General features: G+C 37.6%; 1 protein-coding gene and 1 pseudogene across 2 annotated transcripts in view; one reads left to right on the top strand and one right to left on the bottom strand.

Annotated features, from left to right (window-relative positions):
* EPHA6 (EPH receptor A6) overlaps positions 1 to 21,798 on the bottom strand; it is an 876,611-nt gene that overhangs the window by 201,706 nt on the left and 653,107 nt on the right. The window lies entirely within an intron of this gene.
* Positions 3,921 to 4,949, top strand: LOC112302530 (ubiquitin-conjugating enzyme E2 C pseudogene; annotated as a pseudogene).

Below are 21,798 nucleotides of genomic sequence, written 5' to 3'. Positions count from 1 at the left end.
TTAATATGGGCAATATCCCTATAATATGAACTTTTAAGATACGACCCTTTCTAATTGTTTGCACTAGGTTGTATTTTTGCAGATACTCGTTTTGATCTGTTTGAGGACAAAGAATCCACAGACTTATATAAAAACAAACAACTTAGAATCGGAAACAAAATGCATGCACACCTGTATGTATATTAAATGTAGAAAGATACTTTGGGGTGGTGGGTGCACGAGGCAGTGTGCAGATGATGTTTCGTTGAGTTGTCCACTTGAAACCTGTGTGGCTTTGTGAACCACTGCCATCCCAATAAGTTCAATTTAAAAAATAAATAAATTATAAATAAAATATACTCATACTATTCCCTGTAAAGGGTGCTCAAGCATTTTTATTGTTAGAAATACATGATCAAAAAAATTTGGAGACAACACATTTAAACAATAAAACTGACAAATGCTAAAGTATTCATGAAGTAAATAATTTATTTCAAGGGCCTGAACAATTAAGGCAGAGCCTTGAGTTCATTTGGCCCAAAGCAATGACCCTAGAAGACCATGTTGCTCCTTCCATGGTGGTCCTCAACCCTGACTATACATTAGGGAATTTGTAATAAGGGCCAGAGCAAACATAGAGAATATGGAAATTCCATGTCTTCAATGCCTAAAATGAGTTCTTTGTCAACTACAGTATGAAATGCACGGATAATCTAATCTGACCTAAAAAGAGATCACGAAAAGCCGTTGAGAACAGTATTGGAAATGTGGATCTGTGCTGTGTGATAACTAGCCAGGCCCTGAACAAGCAGCATTTTATGTGCATTGTGCCCGTGTGCAGCGGGAGTGTTACCTGAGGTCAAGTACTGAAATCAACTAAACTTACAATCTGACCCTAAATTAATAAATGTTGCACTATGAAGATAATATAGAAAATGAATATTACTTCAAACATTTTAATTTCTTTTCATTTATATTTTATAATAAATATGAAACCATAATACAGCAAAACAGAAGATATATATGAAATAAATAAATTAGTATTCATAGAGTAGAGAGCTTTGGCTCAAAACATTTACTGATAAAGGCATGTTCAAAAAATGGAAGAGCTGAGAATCGATCATGTATGCGTTCAGAGCAGGGATCCTTTCTTCATTCTTGTAAGCATCCAGTATTTAGTTCTGTCTGGTACACAGTAGCTGCTCCACAGTTGTGTGGTGCAGACTAATGACGGTACCTCTGAGCTACAGTACGGACAACTTCATGGTTCAATGATAACATAGTCTGTTAAACCAGATGCTGTGCCAAGGACTGTTTTCCCTGAGGAATGTTCACTTCTGAACTTTCGAAGATTCTCTGCCTCTCTCTTTCTCCCTCTCTTTCCCCACCAATTTATCTATCTACCAATTTGCCTGTTTACCGTTCTATTAATTTCACTTGTCCTTTCTTTGTCAGACCATGTGTGTGTCCCTCCACTCCTTGTGTAGCTCATGTTTCCTCTCCTGTATGTCTCTCTTCTACTTTTGCTACAATAACTTATGACTCTACACAGCTAGGTAGACCAACAACAGTAAAAAAGAGGCATTTTCATGGAAGGCATTGAAAGAATGCATCTTTTACATCCTGGAGACCTTTGTTTGGGGTCTCTTTACATAATAAGATGTAGTCTAGAAAGAATGAAGCTGCTCTGTCCAGTTTGGTAGAGAAAATATTCCTGCCTCATTGTGGTATACAAGGTAGGCCAGCTGGAAACCTAAATTGGTCTCTTCTAACTTGATCAGAAGATGCACAGAATAAGGTTTCAATAGACACAAGTTGAATAAGGCAATAAATAAATGAAAAGTGACAAATTTCTCCTTAGGCAAAAGTCTTGTTAGACTCCAAGGAAGTGCTCTGCCTGTTCAAACGCCTCCTGGACCAATGGACACTTTCCAGTGACTAGAAGAGAGCTAATTTTCAACAAGGCTTAGAATGTGAAAGAGAACTATTCTACGCACGAATGACTCACTTATTTATCCTTTTATTCATCCATAGACTCATTCCTTTACTCAGTAAATATTGATTGAGACACTTATTTTTTAAACCTGGTACCATGACACACATTTCTAGCACAAAATATAGGACATCAAATAATTTTTGATATGGCACTATTGTTTGCAGGAAACGGTTATAACTGAGCTAAGCCAAAGATGCAGTTACAGAATTTTGTTCATTTCCTAAATTCTTATAAATTGAAGTATGTCTACAGTTAAATTAGTGTTTTCCTCTCTAGCTGCCTTCACAGCCAGTGTCCATGCGTAGTCTTCAGCCCAGATGCAGGTCAAGGGCTGGGACCACCACTGTTTTGTTTCTCACTTACTTTAACCCTTCAGTCACTGCAGCAGGAGTTTCCCAGATTTCTCGGCCTGTTGTTGCTCAGCAGGTCACAAGAAAAGTACTGAAGTGAAAAGGGCAATTTCATGGTTAAATTTTTATAAGTTATTTCTTCAGTGCTAACATTTTTTTTCAGCTTCCCCTCAGTTATTTTCAAACTTGTAGAGGCATAATAAAATTATGGTTGCTGTAAACTATTTTCTAAAAGTATAGCATTAACAAAGATAATTACAATATTCTGAAACTGACTAAGATAACATTGATTGAAAAATCCATTTTAATTTATATTGAAAATAGAGGTCCTTTTGACATTTTAAAAGCAAACATTTTAAATGCCTGAGTTTCCTCACTTGTAAAATGATAAACTTAGACTAGAACAGCCCTAAACTTCCTTTAAGTTCTAGAAAATATTTTTACATAATTTTAATGTTATTTGCTACATTGAATTAAACCTCTGTTTTTCCCCAAACGTGGGTTATACCCAGTGGTCTTACCTATCTTAGATTCAGGGGAACTTGGAATGTTAATTACCAAAAAAAAAGTCCTAAATAAATTGGCAATCTGATAACATCTATGAGGTATTTTTTTGTTTTTGTTTTTTAAAATCCTCCTCACAAGAATATGCTCACTGATTTTGAGGGAGCACCTGTATGTACCTGAACCAGGGACCAAACCTGCAACCCAGGCATGTGCCTTGACCGGGAATTGAACCTGCAGCCTTTTGGTGTATGGGACAATGCTCCAACCACTGAGGTGTACTGACCAGGGCCATTTGTCAGGTGTTATAGTGAAAATGCTGAGGCTTGAGGCCAGGCAGAACTTTGAATTCTAACTCTACCATTCACTGATTGATTAATCTTAGATAATTTATCTACCTACTCTGATACTAACTTTTTTCACTTGAAGAAATGGAAATAATAAAACACATATCATATGTTACTGTAGATCTTATAGGAAGTGCCTATTAGTGGCTGATAGTAGTGTTTGATAAGTGAGGAATAAATATTTCTCCTTTCCCATCCTAATCTCTTAAATTTGACCTATCATTTCATGTTTCCAAGCCTCCATGATATTTCTTGTTCCTGGAAGGCCCTTCTGCTCTCTGATCTCTGGGAGAATTTGCTTTTCCCTCCTCTGCCCTCCTGTATAACTTTAGCAGCTATAATAAAGGTACAACACTATTATAGGTAGAGTGCTTGTTAGTTTACAGTTTTGTGATACCAAACTGAAAAACCCTTAGGGGCCCATCAAGTGCAATAAATAAGTATATCGGGTTGGTGACAAAGGCATTAAATCAAACTGAAGGATAAACATTCAGGCTAAGGACGCTGAATTCAAATAGTGTACAGATGATGTGTTGTGGATTTGTGCACCTGAAACCTGTACAATTTTGTTAACGAGTGTCACCCCAATAGGTTCAATAAAAATAAAAAAATATAACAGAACACTGTAGAAATAAAGAAAGCACCTCGTAGCTGGCTTCAGCCTGTGGGCTGCCAGTTGGGGACTTTGGCTTACGTGTGTGTCTCCCCCTCCAGGTTGTGAGCCCTTAAGAACAAAGACGAGCAATGCAGGTCTTAGTCTCCTCTACACGGCCAATCCCAGAGCTAGCTCATGGTAGACGCTCAACGTGATACTGAGTTTAATCAAAATTACCTTCATCTGAATAGTTCAGAGGCATTTTGACTTTATCTGGACAAATAACAGACTGAATTTTGTTAATGTTAGAACTTTTAACCATGTATACTCTAATAATATAAATATCCTATTTTCAAAAGCATATATAATTATTAAAGTTCAATGAGATGAATGACCTTCCACTTTAAATGCTGATAAAGAATCAGTGTTTAGGAACCAGGGACAGACGAAAATTCTAAAATTTCTGAAGTTCTGGAGTTCTTTTATCTAAGAATTGGTGAAGGGGTTAACTAAACTTGAAAAACATATCCTCCCGAGACACATTCATGTTCTCCCAGTCCCTGCGTCCCTGCCAGTGCTGTCTGGGGGGCCTCCCAGAACCGTGACCCCCCCCCACCTCGCCAGCACCACTGATAATGGAGCTGAGCACATGGGGCACTGGCCAGCCCCGTGAGCAAAAGGTTACAGCAGGAGCTGGTGACCCTCATGAGGTCTGGCAACAGTAATTTCTGCCTTCCCTGAATCAGACAACCTTTTCAAATGGGGGGGGTCCCTCTATGGAGCAGCTGGCACAGTATAAGAAGACTGAGGTATGAGCCCTCCCTAGAGTTCTCCAGTGGCTACCCATACAATTGCCCATGGTGAAGTGCCTCACACCCTGCTACCACCCCAACGTGGACACCCAGGGTACTATCTGCCTGGACATGCCGAAGGACAAGAGGTCTGCTCTGTATGAAGTCAGGACCGTCCTGCTCACCATCCAGAGCCTGCTCAGAGAAGCCACCATCGATTGCCCATAGAACACACATGGGGCTCAGCCCGGGAAAAACCTCACAGCCTTTAAGAAGTACCAGCAAGAAACCTATGCAAAGCAGGACTCCAGCCAAGAACCTGGGCTGTCCAGCCTCTCTCCTGGGCTATGTTTTTATTTTTTCCTTAGATGGTCTGTCTTGCCTTGATTTCTGTATAGGACTCTGTATCTTCAGCTGTGGTGTCATATTTGTTTGTCTATGCTTTAAAAAAGTAAGTGTCTGAGCCCCTGTAAGATCTACCCATTATCTATCTATCTATCTATCATCTATCTATCATCTACCTATTTATCTATCTATTATCTATCTATCTACCTACCTCTCTATCTATCTATCTATCATCTGTCTATCATCATCATCATCATCTACCCACCCACATACACATGAGGGGGGACCCATAAAACTGGGAATTTATTTATAAATAATTGTGTATTTATTCTTATATGTTTAAACTTCAGTCTCCTTCAAAGTACTTTCCATTTGATGCAATACACCTACTGAGACGTTTTTTCCACTGCTCAAAACACTTTCTGAACTTGTCAATTTTGATGCCTTTCAATGCTTTTGTTGTTTTTGTTTCACCTCTTACGCACTGGCAAAATGTTTGCCTTTGAGGACTTTTTTCATCTGGGGAAACAAACAAAAAGTTGCTTGGGGCAAGACCAGGTGAATCAGGTGAATCGGGGGTGGGACATGGGGGTCAGGACATTTTTGGTCAAAAACTGAACACTCAGCTCAGTGTGGGCAGATGCACTTGAAAATTACCCATCATGAAATGGGCAAATGTGTTGATGAAGTCTTCAGAAAAATTCACTGAAGCTGAATGCAGTCTCTCACAACAACACCAGCTGGTACACTGATACAGATGGGTTCCTAGAACACTCACCTAGTGGGACAAGCCTGTACTAAAAGGGGCCCACACTCTGACAGATAATTCCACTTTGTGGGGTCCCTGTCATGTATATATACTTTTTAAAAAAAAAAAAGAAAAGCATGTCCTTTCAACTAAGCCTTCACCTAGGGCCATCATCAACCTAGGGCCTTGGTTGGTGGATTCTTAACCCAGTGTTTTCCTTCTGAGGTCAGACTCTTAAACTATATATTCTATAAAAAATGCTTTTACACCTCAGATGCCAAGGAGTCAGCTCAGGAGCTGTTAAGTAGCATTTATCAATGTTTATGTGAGCTAGATCTAGTCAGCCTCACAGCCAAAGTGTGCTATGTATTTAATATCTGTGAACTATGGGTTTCTCTATCCCATTATTAAAGGGAGGTTTGTTCCTTTAACTCCCTTGGTAAAGAGGTCAGGAGGCAGACTGCATCTGATTCTTTGTAATTTTCAAGGCTGCCTATGGACCAGTCAGTCTGGCCATTTGTTGTTACATGTCACTACTGTCAGGTACATCATTGTTGCTGCCTCATATGCAAAGCATGGAAGAGAATGTTTTTGATGTAGTTTCATTTTCGAATATCGATAACACCTCTGGCAGTGCTATCCACAAACAAATGTGTTAATGTGTACCAAGCATTTCTCATTTAAGGCTAAGATATTTAAGTTGCTTTCAAAGTTCTGTTAGCTTTTTCAGGTCAGAATGGTACTCATTTGCAATCTATGTGGTATGGATGAGATGGCAGGATAATTCAGTTTAGTAATTGCCATTTTGAAATTTGATTGGTCTTGAAAATAATTTGGGAACACAATTAGACCTGAAAATAATTGAGAGTAGCCATCAGAGAACAAAACTAATCAAGACACTAACGACTTCACATCAATTCTGACACCATAAATGTATGATTGGCGGGGCACCATAACGGTGGTGATAGTGGCAAACTCACACCCTCTTCCGGGTGGCCACCTGCTGCTCCAGGTAAGTGTGTGAGATTCCCTTCCACGTCCCTACCACGCAGGTGAAAATGCTTTTGGTGACACCTCCCCCAGTCTTTCCTGTTCAGATCTTGTCACTACTCAGTTAAAAGAGTTTTCAAAATCTCCCTACTGTAGAACACAAACCCAAGATAAAATGGTTTCAAAAATTTTCACTTTTACTCCAAACATAACAGAATATTCATTGCTATTTGGATCTGTTGCTCCTATTTTCTGACAAAAAGTAAGAATGCCTCCTCTTGTCCGGTCCATTCTGAATGCCCCGCTGGAGCGCTGCCTGGTCTGAGACGCTTTCCTTCCACTTCCACTGCTGCAATGGTCTTGCCTCTTCTGGGCTTCCTCCACAGGCAGCGACGCTGCCCTCGGAAGCTTACAGGGGCTGGAGTCGGAGGGATACAATTTCAAACCTTTGCTAAACCGCAGTTTCATGAATGACTGTATGCAAGTCACGTTAACGCCCTTAGCCTCAGTTCCCGTTTTGGTAACATGTGGACACAGTCTGTTATGAAGATAATGATTCAAGGTAGTGTTTATAAAGTGCCTGCAAAAAGTAGTCACCACCAACCTTACTTGGCTCTTTTTCCTCCTTCACTTACAACACTATCACATTTTTCCTTGTAGTATCATTCTGTTCATGACCTGTCTTACAGTAAATTCCTCGAAGAGTTTCTCATTTTTATAGTTCCAGCAGAACCTGGCATGTTATGTTGCGTAGAGGGGTCAAATGGGAAGGTAGCTTTTAAAGGCAGGAATTGTAAAGAATGTCTATGCGTTCCTTATTCACGACAATGTTATTGATGGTTTTGATAGCAACTTCTGAGGTGAAACGACAAGATTCATGCAATTGGTTTAGAAGCTACTCAAAATATCATTAGAATCATAGTAGTATGACATGGGAAATCTAGCTCGTGTCCTTTCACGGACGGATGGATGGACACTAACAGCCAGGTAACAGGACCTCCACACATATCCTCCTTCATTTTTTTCAGTTTTGCATGCATGCTCTCTCATTTACATATTTAGGAAGCTCTGAGGGCAGAGCAATGTAAACTATATAAATCCAAGAGGAAAGGGAGGCACAGAACCACAGATGATATTCTGTGAGGGGAGATACTAACTCAGCATTCATTCTCCGTGGACTTCCTTCCTTAGGTGTGAGCCAGCAAATCCAACTATGGCCTACAGCGGCGATTTTCAACTGGTGAGCTGCAGGAATTTTTAAAGCATGCAGTACCTGACTATTTAGTCAGGGGCACTGACCTCTCTCCCCTTAGATCATCAAATAAAAAAATTAACATAAGCCAACACAACAATCGCCATCCAGTGTGAATAATCAAAGTTATACTTATTTTTTTTCAGATTGGCAAAAAATATATTTTTTAGTGTGCTGCAGAATTTTAGTAATTACTTTCTGTCTGCCATGAGATGGAAAAGGTTGAAAATTGCTTGCCTAAAAGCAAACTAAAAACAGTTTGTTGGGGTCTATTTTCAAATAAAATCATAAGTGTATAATGAGCTTGAAAAGAGTCAGGCATTATCCAGTTTACTGTATCTTTTAATTTTTTATTGAAGCTACTTTTTTTTTCTAAGCTTGCTGCCTTTTAGGCTGATATTAATTTAACTTTCTGTTCTGATCTGAGGTAATACTTATTCCTGATTTTAAGGGAGAAAATGGAAGCAGAGTCAAAGAAGCCTGATTTTATTACTTTTAAGCTACATGAATTGGGCATGTCAAGAACACGTGAAATAATACCTCCCTGCCAGTCTTGCAGCTCCCTGCTGAAAGTGCCACCGTTCTCACTCCTGTTTACCATTAGGCTACGCTTGGCAGGCCATTAGGCTGAGTTCAAAATGAGGATCCAAGTAGAACATGTCCCATGGAAATTGTGGAAGGAAACTCGTGGGGAGCTAGCAGGTTATTCACCATTGAGAAATGCTACCAATGTGTTCTTCAGAGCTAGTTCTAAGACAATTTCAGACCCTTATATCATTAGATTACTGGTTCGCTTAACATACATGCTTTTTATTACATTTTAAATATTGCGTTGGATGTAAATTTGGGTAGTTTGCTAAAATGTTCTGCTAGTGGAGGTGAATGATCATAATTTCTTGGATGTAGTGTTCGTGAGAGAAACGGCAGCTTTCGACATGATATATGTGGAGAGGAAAACATTTGGAAGCAGATTGAGTGCATTTTATTTCTGCGTGGGCTCTTTGGGCACCCAGCCACTTTCAAAGCTTTATTTAACAAATTAATGCACCACAAAAAGTACTTTATGCTTTGGATGTTAGTTTTCAGAAGAGGAACCAATAAATGTCTGGAGTTAATACATTAGAGAAGAACAGAATTACATTGAAATTAAAAGAACATTTATATTTGCAAGTGAAACATAACTTACATTCAATTTTATTGCTATTTAAATACACTCATTTTGTGTAGATGTGTTAATAGTTTAAGAGAAAGATGGTTGTTTATTTTTAAAGGGCCAAATAATTTTACTAGATGGTGGTGAATTTATCACCCAAATTTTACAGTTTCAGAGTTTAGAGAACAATAATGCACTTTTGTTTATATTTGATGTATGAAAAATCCAAGCAAAGCCGCTCTCCCATTTAGCCTGTAAGGACCGGCACAGGCTCGCTCACATGGAGCCGATCATTGGGTAGTCTTATTGCCTGAGGCTGGGGTAAGTACCGTGTCACGTGAGTCACCCTTTAGCATCAGTGAGGTTGGGCCAGTGGAGAACTGAGGTGATGAACTCACTCCCTGGAAGAAAGCTGCTCAGCCACGTGAGGCGGATGGGCAGATGTAGTGTGCTGGATGAGGTAATTTACTAAATGGCGCCCTGGTGCCCTAGTAGACTTAATTCACTTCAGCAGAACGAGCAGTTGGATCAAACTCAATCATTGAGAGTGGCCCATTCGTACTCAAAGGTATACATATCTCAAATTGAACGCTCTTTAATTGTGTGCATATAACCCTGAAGTAACCTGGGTACAGGGTTGGGAAAACATCAATGAGTGTGGCCTAATTAGAAGGCCCCATTTAAATTTGTTTTTCAAATCACATTTGCACAGTACTGAATGGCAGTGATCTAAGGAGATGAAGTATTTTCAGGAAAGAAAAAAGCAAGTCACAATATCATGGCTTAACTGTAATCACAAACACTGAGTTTGGAGAGAGGCCCAGAAAGTTTGCATTTAAGCATAGATGTGGCCATAATCTAGCAAACTGTATTTACAGAAAAGAAGTTCTGGCAAAGATAAACACTGGAGAGTGGAATAGGCTTCTCAAGTAATAAACAATGAAGAGGACACATGTCTTTTTTGGTAAATGACACATATAGATCAAAGAAAAATGATTGCATAAAGATAAACTTGTGTGTTTATCATGTGTGTATGTGTGAGTGTGGTTATGAAGTATTGACTTACTCAACTTTCAGTACAATTGCATATGATAAATGTATAAAGCTTTTTCAAACATCCAGTCTTGAATGAAACAAACAATTGTTTTCATGGGATTTTTTTCTTTGATTTATAATGTGTATTTTATGGAAAAACTTATGAATAATCTCCACCGAAAATATCTTATCTGAAACAACTTTTAAAGACTGACATGCTTACGGCACATGCTGGGTGGCCCACAAAAGGAACAACCTCAGTTCATACTGGGTGACTTAGGAAGGTCCTGAATCTCTAGCCATGATCTGGCCTCACGGTGGCAGAGACTGACAGTGGCCCATAAAGATGAAGACCATATTTTTCCAGTTTGCTTATGCATCCAGATAAAGCTATGCGATTAAGTTCTGACCAATGAGTGTAAGGGAAAATGTCCCTAAATGGAGAAAATATGACCATGTATACCCTTTCCTCCTTGGGCAGTGTGCTAAAGATAGCCTCTTAAGAAAGCAGCCTGGGTCTTTGAGAATCATAAAATATCCTACCTGCCATAGATTGCTTACCTCTGGGTGTTGCTTACATGGGGGAAATAATTTTATGCTTTTGATCTGCTGTTATTTGGAATTTTCTGTCACTCCCAACAGAATCTAGCCATAAATAGATAGATTGATTTGTCCTCTTAACATTCCTGGTGCCTGAATTAACTGTACCAATATCCTACGATGACTTCATCTGACCCTTTGAGTTTGAAACAGCCTTTAAAATTATCATTTTGGCTATTTTAGACTATTTTACATCTCCACCATTAGACTAATTTCTAGGAGGTCAGTATCATGTGATCTTGTGATCCTATCCCTAGATCACAGGCCCGAGGGCCAAATCCAGCCCTCTACCTTGTTTTATCTGGCCCAGCAGCAGCGCCAGGCTCCTTGCCCCTAGTTAAGGAGTAGTTACATTTATACAGTCCTAAAATTACATTTGGCCCTTTGAAGGCAACCATGAGGCTGATGTGGCCTCTGGTGAAAATGAGTTCGACACCCCTACCCTAGATGTAGCTGCTCCCTGGGCTGAGTGCTCAAGGGAAAAATCCACTGAGTAATTTTTTGTGCAATCTACAAATTTTTTAAAACTGTATAGAAATACAGTTATGTTTAGATGGAACTCATATGCTATCAACCCCTTCTATAGAGAATGGATACCTTTTTCTTGGAAAACATTGACAGAAAAAAAATCTTTTGAGAGAACCCTCCTATTCAAAACCCCAAATTTCTCAGGATCCAACAGTTTAAGAATCATATTTCTTATAATCCATTCCCCAACACACATAGCAACACACATACATACCCCTGTACTCTTTAAGTAAATGGACTCGACCTTCCAGCTAATTGCTAAGTTGGAAACCTGAGGGTCATTTAGACTTCTTTCTCACAATCACCTTCCTATCCTTGGGGTCATGTCCCATGGATTCTATATAGTAAATATATTTCTTAGTCATCTTTTCATCATCACTGCAATTGCAATTTTAGTCTGCTATTATTTTTTACTCTGGATTATTGTCACCACTTTAAAAAAATTTTTCAGTTACAATTGCCACTCAATATTATATTAGTTTCAGATGCACAACATAGTGGTTAGACATTATTATAAAACTTACAAAGTGATCCTCCCGATAAGTCTAGTGCCCACCTGGCACCCTACATAGTTTTTACAATATCACTGACTGTGTTCTTGATGCTGTACTTTACATCCCTGTGCCTATATTGTAACTACCAGTCTGTACTTGTTAATCCCTTACACTTTTTGACCCAGCCCTCCAAACCCCCTCCCCTCTGACAACCACCAGTTTGTTCTCTGAACAGCGTGCCATCACTTTGTGGCACCTATCTGCAGTTTAACTTCTCTCCAATCGCTCTTATATTCAGCTAGCAGAGGATATTACCAAAATGGGAATACATTTGATTTCCTTTTTTAAAACCTTTCAAGGCTCTTCATGGATTTAAGAATAATGCCTACAATGTAAATTATGCTATAATGCAAAAACATATTCTTATTAAACTTTAAACAATTTAGAACAATGAAAATTCTCTTTCACTAAACTGCTATTGTTTTGATGTGTTTCTTCTCCGATGGTTTTGTATGCCATGTATTTCTATACATAGATATGAAAATAGTTTTGTTTTGTAAATGTTTAAAAAATATTACACAAAATATCTTATACATAACTTTTTATGTTAAATTGAATTGCATGTTTTGGGGACCCTTTGTGATATTGATAAACTTCCTTCTTTTTAACTGCATCATAATATTCACTCTTAAAAAAGTATAATTTATCTAACCATCTTCTTCCTAGTGAGAATTTAGGGTATTGTATATATATCTAGAATAGTTACACAAATGTGGGGCTTCTGATTTGAACAACATGTTCATTTTAAAATAGCATAGACTTTCAAATAACCCACCAGAAGCCTGTGTCAATTTATGCTCCTATCAATAGTGAATGACAAGTATGTTTTTATTTCCCTGTCCGCCCCCCACTCAGAACTGATATTATCAATTGCTTCAATTTTTACTAATTACACAGGTAAAAAATAATTTAATTTTGGTTTTCACTTGCATATTATTGGATACTAGTGAAATTGAATATATTTTCTGATTCTTATGGATCATCATATTTGTTTTTATGCAAATTAGCTGTCCATACATTTGCCCCATTTTATGTAATGGGATATTTTAAAAATGATTTGTAGAAATTTATCATGTAATTTCCATAGTAGCCCTTTGTTTAACAAATATACAGTTTTTCTATTAGTTACTTTTCAACTTGTCATGCTCTCTGGCCACATCTACCAAAATTGGTTTACTACATCCTTTGCTACCAGAATAAGAAAATGCTTATAGGTTTGTAAACCTGTTAACTGCATTCACGCATGTATCACATATCAATGTAACCAAATACTAATCTTCTACTTCTCTGTCACTTCTGTTGGACATATATACTCATGGAGTAGAAGCTGAGCCTTATTTGTATTAGCATCACACTAGCTGCTCAATATGTGTTTGTTTTAATGACCCTATCAGTTCAGCCTTTACTATAGCTTATTAAAACTATTCCTCTATTGGGTAATGAAACATGGATTTCTCCTAGAGGAATGCACAGTTCTTTCTCAAAGTAATTAAGTAAATACTTTCTTCTAAGTTGCTGAAGTGAAGGTGGGTAAAAGTGGCTTGGTACACATTATGTGATAGGTTAATAAACAAAATGAAAGAAATATGTCACGGCTATCACTCAGGTAAGGGATCCTAGAATTGAGAAGAGCCTGGACATCGCAGACATTCTTATACTGTTTTATTTGCATCTCAGCGACTATGCTCTGTGTGTCAGTCTGTTTCATTGTCAGGCTTTCCTAATTAGTGTATAGTCGGTACAAAATTTGCCTTCATGCAACTTCCATCTAACAGTCTGAACAGTTGCATGTGACTATACAAATGATATCTGTAGAGACCTATTATTTTTGCTTTCATTTTTCCCTACATTTTTAACTGTATAAAATGCATATCTTGATCTATCAGACACTTATTTCAAAATCTCACTATCCTGATTAGCTTACTTTTGGAAAAAAATATACTTTGTCAATTACCTTCAAAATGTGTCATGCGGAACTGATCATCGGATGTAGATATAAAAGGACTCTTTCATTCTTTAAAAAATGGTCTTTTCTTACATCAGTGGAACCAAAGATGTAGTTAGCTTTTTTTATAACAGCTATGTCACATTGCTGGCAATTACTGAATGTGTGGTCAACTAAATCCATTAGTGTTTTTCAGATGACCAGTATTAAAGCCGTACTCTACTTAATATAATCTAAAAGTACACTGCTTTATAATTATTCTTTTAAGTTTCTCCTGCTTGTTTTGGGCCTTGTAAGGCATGTTGAATTCCTTGTATACAAGTAAGAAAAAGATTAAGAATATCATGAGTACTCTCAACCCCTTCAGTAGTCCCACAACTTCCAAACCGAGTCATTGGGAGGCACAGTTACTCAATACAGACACAGTTGTTACTAAAAAGCTGTAGTAAGAAATGTAGGACAGAGAAAGACAAATGCCATATAATTTCCCTTATACATGGAATAAAAAAATAAACAAATAAAACAGAAACAAACTCATAGATACAGAGAACATATTGATGGTTGCCAGATGTGAGAGTTCAGGGGATATGCGAAAAAGAAAAAGTGATTAAGATGTGCAAATGGCCAGGTACAAAATAGTCATGGGGATGTAGTATATAGCATAAGGAATGTAATCAATAATATTGTATTAACCATGTATGGTATTGGTTGGATACTAGACTTATCAGGGGATCGATTTGTAAGTTTTATAATAATGTCTAAAAACTACACTGTACACTTGAAACTAATATAATACTGTATGTTGAAGATGGCAGAGGAGTAAGTGGAAGCTCAGTAACCTCCTCCCAGGACCAAACTGGAATTACAACTAAGTGAAAGGAAAATCATCCCGAATAACCAACTGAACACTAGCTAGAGAGAAGCCTTAAAACCAAGGACATACAGAAGAAACCACATCACCACAATGAGACTGATAGGGTGTGAGGAGGCGTGAGAGGGCTGCCTGGGTTCCCACAGGTGGTGTCTGTGTGCTAGAGGGTTATTTTAGCAGCCAGGGGGTCCCCTGGAGAGGTGTGGGGTCTAAATACCAGCAAGTCTCACCAGAGACTCCAGAGCACCAGACTGGGAAATGAATCCAAATTACATATGGCTATGAAAAGCAGTGGGGTTTCTGTCCACCAGGGAGAGATGACTAGAGATACAGAGAGCCTCTTAACGCACCAATGCACAAAATTTCATTTGCAGCCACTTACCCAGGGATCTGCTAGAGGGAGGGCACAGTGGATGAGAGATGCTTGAGGAGAGACTGGGGTTGGTGGCTCTGGAGAGAGAGCTGAAGGAACAGCTGCCAGGATCCCTGTGCTGAATCATTCGTGATACTGCAGAAGCCATATCTCTCAGGCAGATCACTCCCCTCCAAATGGCAGCAGAGGGGAAGCAATAGCCCCACCCACAGAATGCCTGTGGAGCTTAAGGCAGGTTGTTGAGTACAGCTGGAGGTTCTTTCAGTGATTAAGCCTAACAGCAAAGGTAGGTCTCTGGGAGCTTTGAGGTTTTAGCTGACCCTCCTCAAGGCCTGGTGCAAGTAAAATCCTGACCTGGTGCAGAGCCTGGTTATTTCTGCACACACCAAGGCACAGTAGAGGAAGCCACAAGCTGTAAATTGCTAATAGCTCCACACAGGTTGCCCAGGGCCAGGCACAGGCAGCATCTGACATAGGTCTACACTAGAGTCTTTGCAGATCTACCTAATACACAGAAGAAACACAAAGAGCCAGCCAAAATGAAAAGACAAATAAACAGGCCCCAAATAAAAGAACAAGAAAATCCTCCAGAAGAAGAACTAAATGAAATGGAGGCAAGCAATTTATCAGATATAGAGTTTAGAGTAATGATTATAAGGATACTCAACAGCATGAAAAAAAGACATACAAACCATAAAAAAGGACCAGTCAGAAGTAAAGAATGCAATATCTGAAATAGTACACTAGAAGGAATAGTACAACTAGAAAACACAACCAAGCACAGAGGCAAAAGATAAAAGAATTTTAAAAAATGAGGAGAGCTTTAGAAACATTTGGGACAACATGAAGCACAACAACATCCACATCATGACAATGCCAGAAGGACAAGGGACTGAGCAAGGGATCGAGAACATATCTGAAGAAATAATGACTGAAAACTTCCCTAATATGATGAAGGAAAAAGACACACAAGTCCAGGAAGCACAGAGAGTCCCAAACAAGAGGGATGCAAAGAGCCACAACAAGACACATTATAATTAAAACAGTAATGCTAAAAGACAAGAGGATAATCCCAAAAGTTGCAAGAGAAAAGCAGTTAGTCACCTACAAGGGAGCTCCAATTAGACTGTCATCTGATTTCTTAACAGAAACATTTCAGTCCAGAAGGGAGTGGCATGAAATATTCAAGGAGATGAAAAGCATGGACTTACAACCAAGGCTACTTTACCCAAAAGGCTATCATTTATTATTGAAGGAGAAATAAGGAGCTTCCCAAACAAGAAAAACCTAAAGGAGTTTGTTAACACCAAACCAATACTGTAATAAATGTTAAAGGGATTGCTTTAAGAAGAGAAAGAAGAAAAATAAAAAGAAAAACAGAGGAAAGTAGCCTAACAATAAACTGGCACTACACACTACCTATCAATAATGACCTTAAATGTAAAAGGCTTAAATGCTCCAACCAAAAGACATGAGTAATTGAATGGATAAGAAAACAGAACCCATTATATACTGTCTCCAAGAGACTCATCTCAGATCAAAAGATACACACAGACTAAAAGTAAAGGGATGGAAAAAGATATTTAATGCAAATGGAATGGAAAAAAAGGCTGAGGTAGCAATATTTACATCTGACAAAATAGATGTTAAAACCAAGGCTATAGTAAGAGACACAGAAGGACACTACATAATGATAAATGGAACAATTCAACAAGAGGATGTAATCCTAGTTCACATTTATACACCCAACATAGCAGCACCTAAATATGTAAAGCAAATCCTGATGGTCGTAAAAGGAGAGACTGACAGAACTACAGTCATAGTGGGGGATTTTAACACCCCGTTGACTTCAATGGATAGATGTTCCAGACAGAAAATCAACAAGGAGACAGAGGCCTTCAACAACACACTGGATCAAGTGGTTTAATTTATATATGCAGAGCACATCACCCCAAAACAGTATGCATAATTTCTAGTGCACATGGAACATATTCTAGGATAGACCACATGCTAGGACACAAAACAAGTCTGAATAAATTTAAGGAGATTGAAATCACATTAAGCATCTTCTCTGACCACAATGCTATGAAACTAGAAATCAATTACAAGAACACTGAAAAACATGCAAAGACATGGGAGCTAAATAACATGTTATTAAACAATGAATGGGTCAACAATGAGATCAAGAAAGAAATCAAAAGATACCACAAAACAAATGAAAATGAGGACACAACAATCCAAAATCTGTGGGACACTGGGAAAGCAATCCTGAGAGGGAAATTCATAGCATTACAGGCCTGTCTCTAGAAACAAGATAAAGCTCAAATAAATAATCTAACTTCACATTCAAATGAACTTGAAAAAGAACAACGAAGTCCAAAGTAAGTAAGAAAATAATAAATATCAGAGCAGAAATAAACAAAATACAGTCTAAAAAATGATACAAAATATCAGTGAATCCAAGAGCTGTTTTTTTAAAAAAGATATACAAGATTGACAAACCTTTAACCAGACTCATCAAGAAGAGAAAGGACCCAAGTAAGTAAAATCAGAAATGTAAAAGGAGAAATAACAACAGACACCAAAGAAATACAAAGAATTCTAAAAAAATATTATGAACAACTATATGTCAAAAATAGGACAACCTGAGTGAAATGGATGAATTCCTAGAGATATACAATCTTCCAAAAGTAAATCAGGAAGGATCAGAGAATCTGAATAGACAGATTGCAACTAATAAAATTGAAGCAATAATGAAAAAATTCCCAAAAAACAAAAGTCCTGGATCAGATGGCTTCAAAAGTGAATTTTACCAAATATTCTGAGAAGATCTAATTCCACTTCTCAATTTCAAGAAATTCAAGAGGGAAGACCCCCAAATCCATTTTACAAGGCCAGCATTATCCTAATTCCAAAACCAGATAAAGATACTACAAAAAAAGAAAACTATAGGCCAATATCCCTGATGAACATAGATGCTAAGATCCTCAACAAAATATTAGCAAACTGAACATAGCAATACATCAAGAAGATCATACACCATGATCAAGTGGGATTTATTCTGGGAATGTAAGTTTGGTACAACATTCTCAAATCAATCAATGTGATACACCACATAAACAAAATGAAGGATAAAAACCACATGATTATATCCATAAATGTGAAAAAGCATTTGATAAAATCTAGCACATATTTATGATAAAAACTTAGAAAAATGGAAATAGAGGGAATGTTCCTAAATATAATAAAGGCCATAAATGACAAACCCACTGCCAACATCATACTCAAGGGGCAAAAAATACAAGGATTCCCCCTAAGATTGGCAACATGACAGGGATATCCACTTAACCTCTCTTATTCAACACAGTACTGGAAGTCCTAGCCATAGCAATGCGACAAGAAGGAGAAATAAAAGGCATCCAATTGGAAAGGAAGTAAAACTGTCTTATTTGCACATGACATGATACTGTTCATAGAGAAACCCAAAGATTCCACCAAGAGACTAATAGAACTGATAAATGAATTCAGCAAAGTAGCAGGATGTGTAGAAATCAGTTACATTTTTATATGCCAATAGTGAACTATCAGAAAAGGAAATTAAGAAAATAATCCCATTCACGACTGCTTTAAAAACAGTATAATACCTATGAAAAACCTAAGCAAGGATGTAAAAGACGTGCACTTAGAAAATTATAAGACACTGAAGAAAGAAACTGAAGAAGATACAAATAAGTGGAAGCAAGTACTGTGTTCATGGATAGGAAGAATGAACATCATTAAAATGTCCATACTACCCAAAGCAATCTGTAGATTCAATGCAATTCCTATGAAGATTCCAATGACATATTTCACAATACTAGAACAAATATTTCAAAATTTTATATGGAACCACAAATGGCCCCACATAGCAACAGCAATCCTGGGAAAGGAGAACAAAGTTGGGGGAATCATGCTACCTAATATCAAACTATACTTAAGGACATAGTAATCAAAACAACATGGTATTGGCATAAAAACAGACACATAGATCAATGGAACAGAATAGAGAGCCTAGAAATAAACTCACAACTTTATATAGTCAATTAATCTTCGACAGAGGAAGCAAGCACATTCAATGGGCTAAAGATATTTTATTCAATAAATGGTGCTGGGAAAATTGGACAGACACAGCAGAAATATGAAACTAGACCACCTTCTTACACCACACACAATAATAAATTCAAATGGGTTAAAGACTTAAACTTTAAACTTGAAACCATAAATCCTGGAAGAAAACATAGGCAGTAAAATCTCAGACATTGCTTGTAGCAATATTTTTTAAATAATATATCTCCTCAGGCAAGGGAAAGAAAATAAACAAACAAACAAACAAATAAATTGAACTACATCAAACTAAAAAGTTTTTGTAGAGCAAGGGAGATAATCAACAGAATAAAAAGACAATCCATTGAATGGGAGAACATATTTGCCCATATATTTAATAAGGGATTAATATCCAAAATTTATAAAGAACACATAAAACTCCACACCAGAAAAAACAAACAATCCAATTAAGAAATGGGCAAAGGACCTAAATAGACACTTCTCCAAAGAGGACATACAGATGGTCGATAGACATATGAAAAGATGCTCAACATCACTAATCATCAGAGAAATGTAAATTAAAACCACAATGAGATATCATCTCACACCTGTCAGGATGACTATCATCAATAAATCAACAAACAACAGGTGCTGGTGGGATGTGGAAAAAAAGGAATCCTCATGCACTGTTGGTGGGAATCCTCATGCACTGTTGGTGGGAATGCAGGTTTGTGCAGCCACTGTGGAAAACACTATGGTGATATCTCAAAAAATTAAAGGTGGATCTGCGTTTTGACTCAGTGACCCCACTTTTGGGAATATATCTGCAGAAACCCAAAAACTAATTCAAAAAACATTAGCACTCCCATGTTCATACCAGCATTATTTACAATCACCAAGATTTATCTTTCTTTCTTTTTTAAAAAACATAGTTTATTGATTATGCTATTACAGTTGTCCTATTTTCCCCCCTTTGTTCCCCTCTGCCCTGCACATCCCCTCCTACCTGCACTCCTCCCCTTTAGTTCATGTCCGTGGGTCGTACATATAAGTTCTTTGGTTTCTATATTTCCTATACTATTCTTAACATCCCCCTGTCTATTTTCTGCCTACCATTTATGCTACTTATTCTCTGTACCTTACAATTATCAAGATTTAGAAACAGCCCGTGTCCATCAGTAGATGAGTGGATAAAACAACTATGGGGTGTTTACACAATGGAATACTATTCAGTCATAAAAAAGAAGAAAATTTTATACTTTGTGATGACATGGATGGACCTGGAGAACATTATGCTAAGCGAAACAAGCCAGTCAGAGAAAGACAAATACTATATGATTTCACTCATATGTAGAATCTAATTAACACACTGAACTAACAAGTAAAACAAAGACAGGCTTGTAGATGGAGAGCAGGATTACAGCTATTGGGAGGGATTTGAGGGTGGTGAGATTGAGCAAAAAGGAAAAGGCATGGACAACACTATGTTGATGGGGGTGTGCTATAAGGGGGATAAATGGTAACGAAAAAAAATAGTAAAAATACTGTATGTCAACTATAATTGAAAAAAATTAAAAGAGTTTGGAATTATTCTTACGAAGAAATGACTGTTTTCTCGCCTTATACTTAACTCAGCAGTATCATACATATAGTGGTGTAATATATCCGAATGGATTTTGTTATGAAGACGTGGACACAAAGTAGATTTTACCTAACATAATAAAAGAACATGAGTTTTGGAGTCAGACAGACATGGATCAAATTTTGACTTTGCACATACAAGGAGAGTGATATTGAACAACTTACTTAATTAACACCTCTAAGTGAAGCTCCTTATTTATGAAGTAAGGAAAATAATAATTACTTCTGTAATGTTTGTGAGGATTGGTAAAACTAGATGAAAAATGTGTAGCATAGTATCTGGCACATAGTAAGCCTACAACAGGCAGACAAGAGAGATACCACACCAGGAAAGCTTGTCTTTCTTGAGCCAGCTATACAAGGACATGAAGGAATTGTAAAATAAAAAATATCTCATACATAAGACTTAAAATCTGGAAACCAGAAGGCTAGGAACCATGTCAGGTATCATTTATTATGATTAAATTCTGTTACCTGGATAAGGCTTTATATTACCATGACTGTTATGTAAACCCAGTAAGAATTAAAATAGCAGCATAAAACAAAATCAGAAAACAGAAAAAAGGGAGCAACTAAGGGATTAGTGTTTAAGGTGACACATGCATTAATCAGAACCATATAGATTTTTGGTTCAAGAAAGCTTCTACTTCAGATAAATTGCCAAGATGAAAAGGAGAGCGTGCATATATGCATAAAATGCTGACTGAGGAAAAACGTAAACCAGATCGGAATAACCTTATGGTGTTATAAACAGAAAGTGGCAGTAGAGGTGTATTGAAAAACTGCTAGTGTGCTACACGTTGCGGTGGTGGTTCTGACTCCCCCGCTTCCTTGCACGCAAGTTTTATTGACCTTCTACATTTCACGTTGACCTTGATGCCTATAAATGCTGCAGGGCTTGGCAGTTAGTCTTTTGTGAGCAGAGAATTCATTTGTTTGTAAATTCTTAATGTTTGATCTCCATTAAGAGATATTTATTGAGATCAAACACTAAAGCTACCTTCTGCCCGAAAGAACCGTTTACAAGGATAACAAGAAAGCAGGTATTATGACTATTGGGCCGATGGCTACCAGACTGAAAATTAAAAGCTTTCCTTATACTAAACATCACTATGTTA

Source organism: Desmodus rotundus, chromosome 2 (genome assembly GCF_022682495.2).
Source record: "Desmodus rotundus isolate HL8 chromosome 2, HLdesRot8A.1, whole genome shotgun sequence".
NCBI classification, from domain to species: domain Eukaryota; kingdom Metazoa; phylum Chordata; class Mammalia; order Chiroptera; family Phyllostomidae; genus Desmodus; species Desmodus rotundus.
The sequence above is the reverse complement of the archived record's forward strand: the minus strand, read 5'-3'. Positions and strand labels throughout refer to the sequence as shown.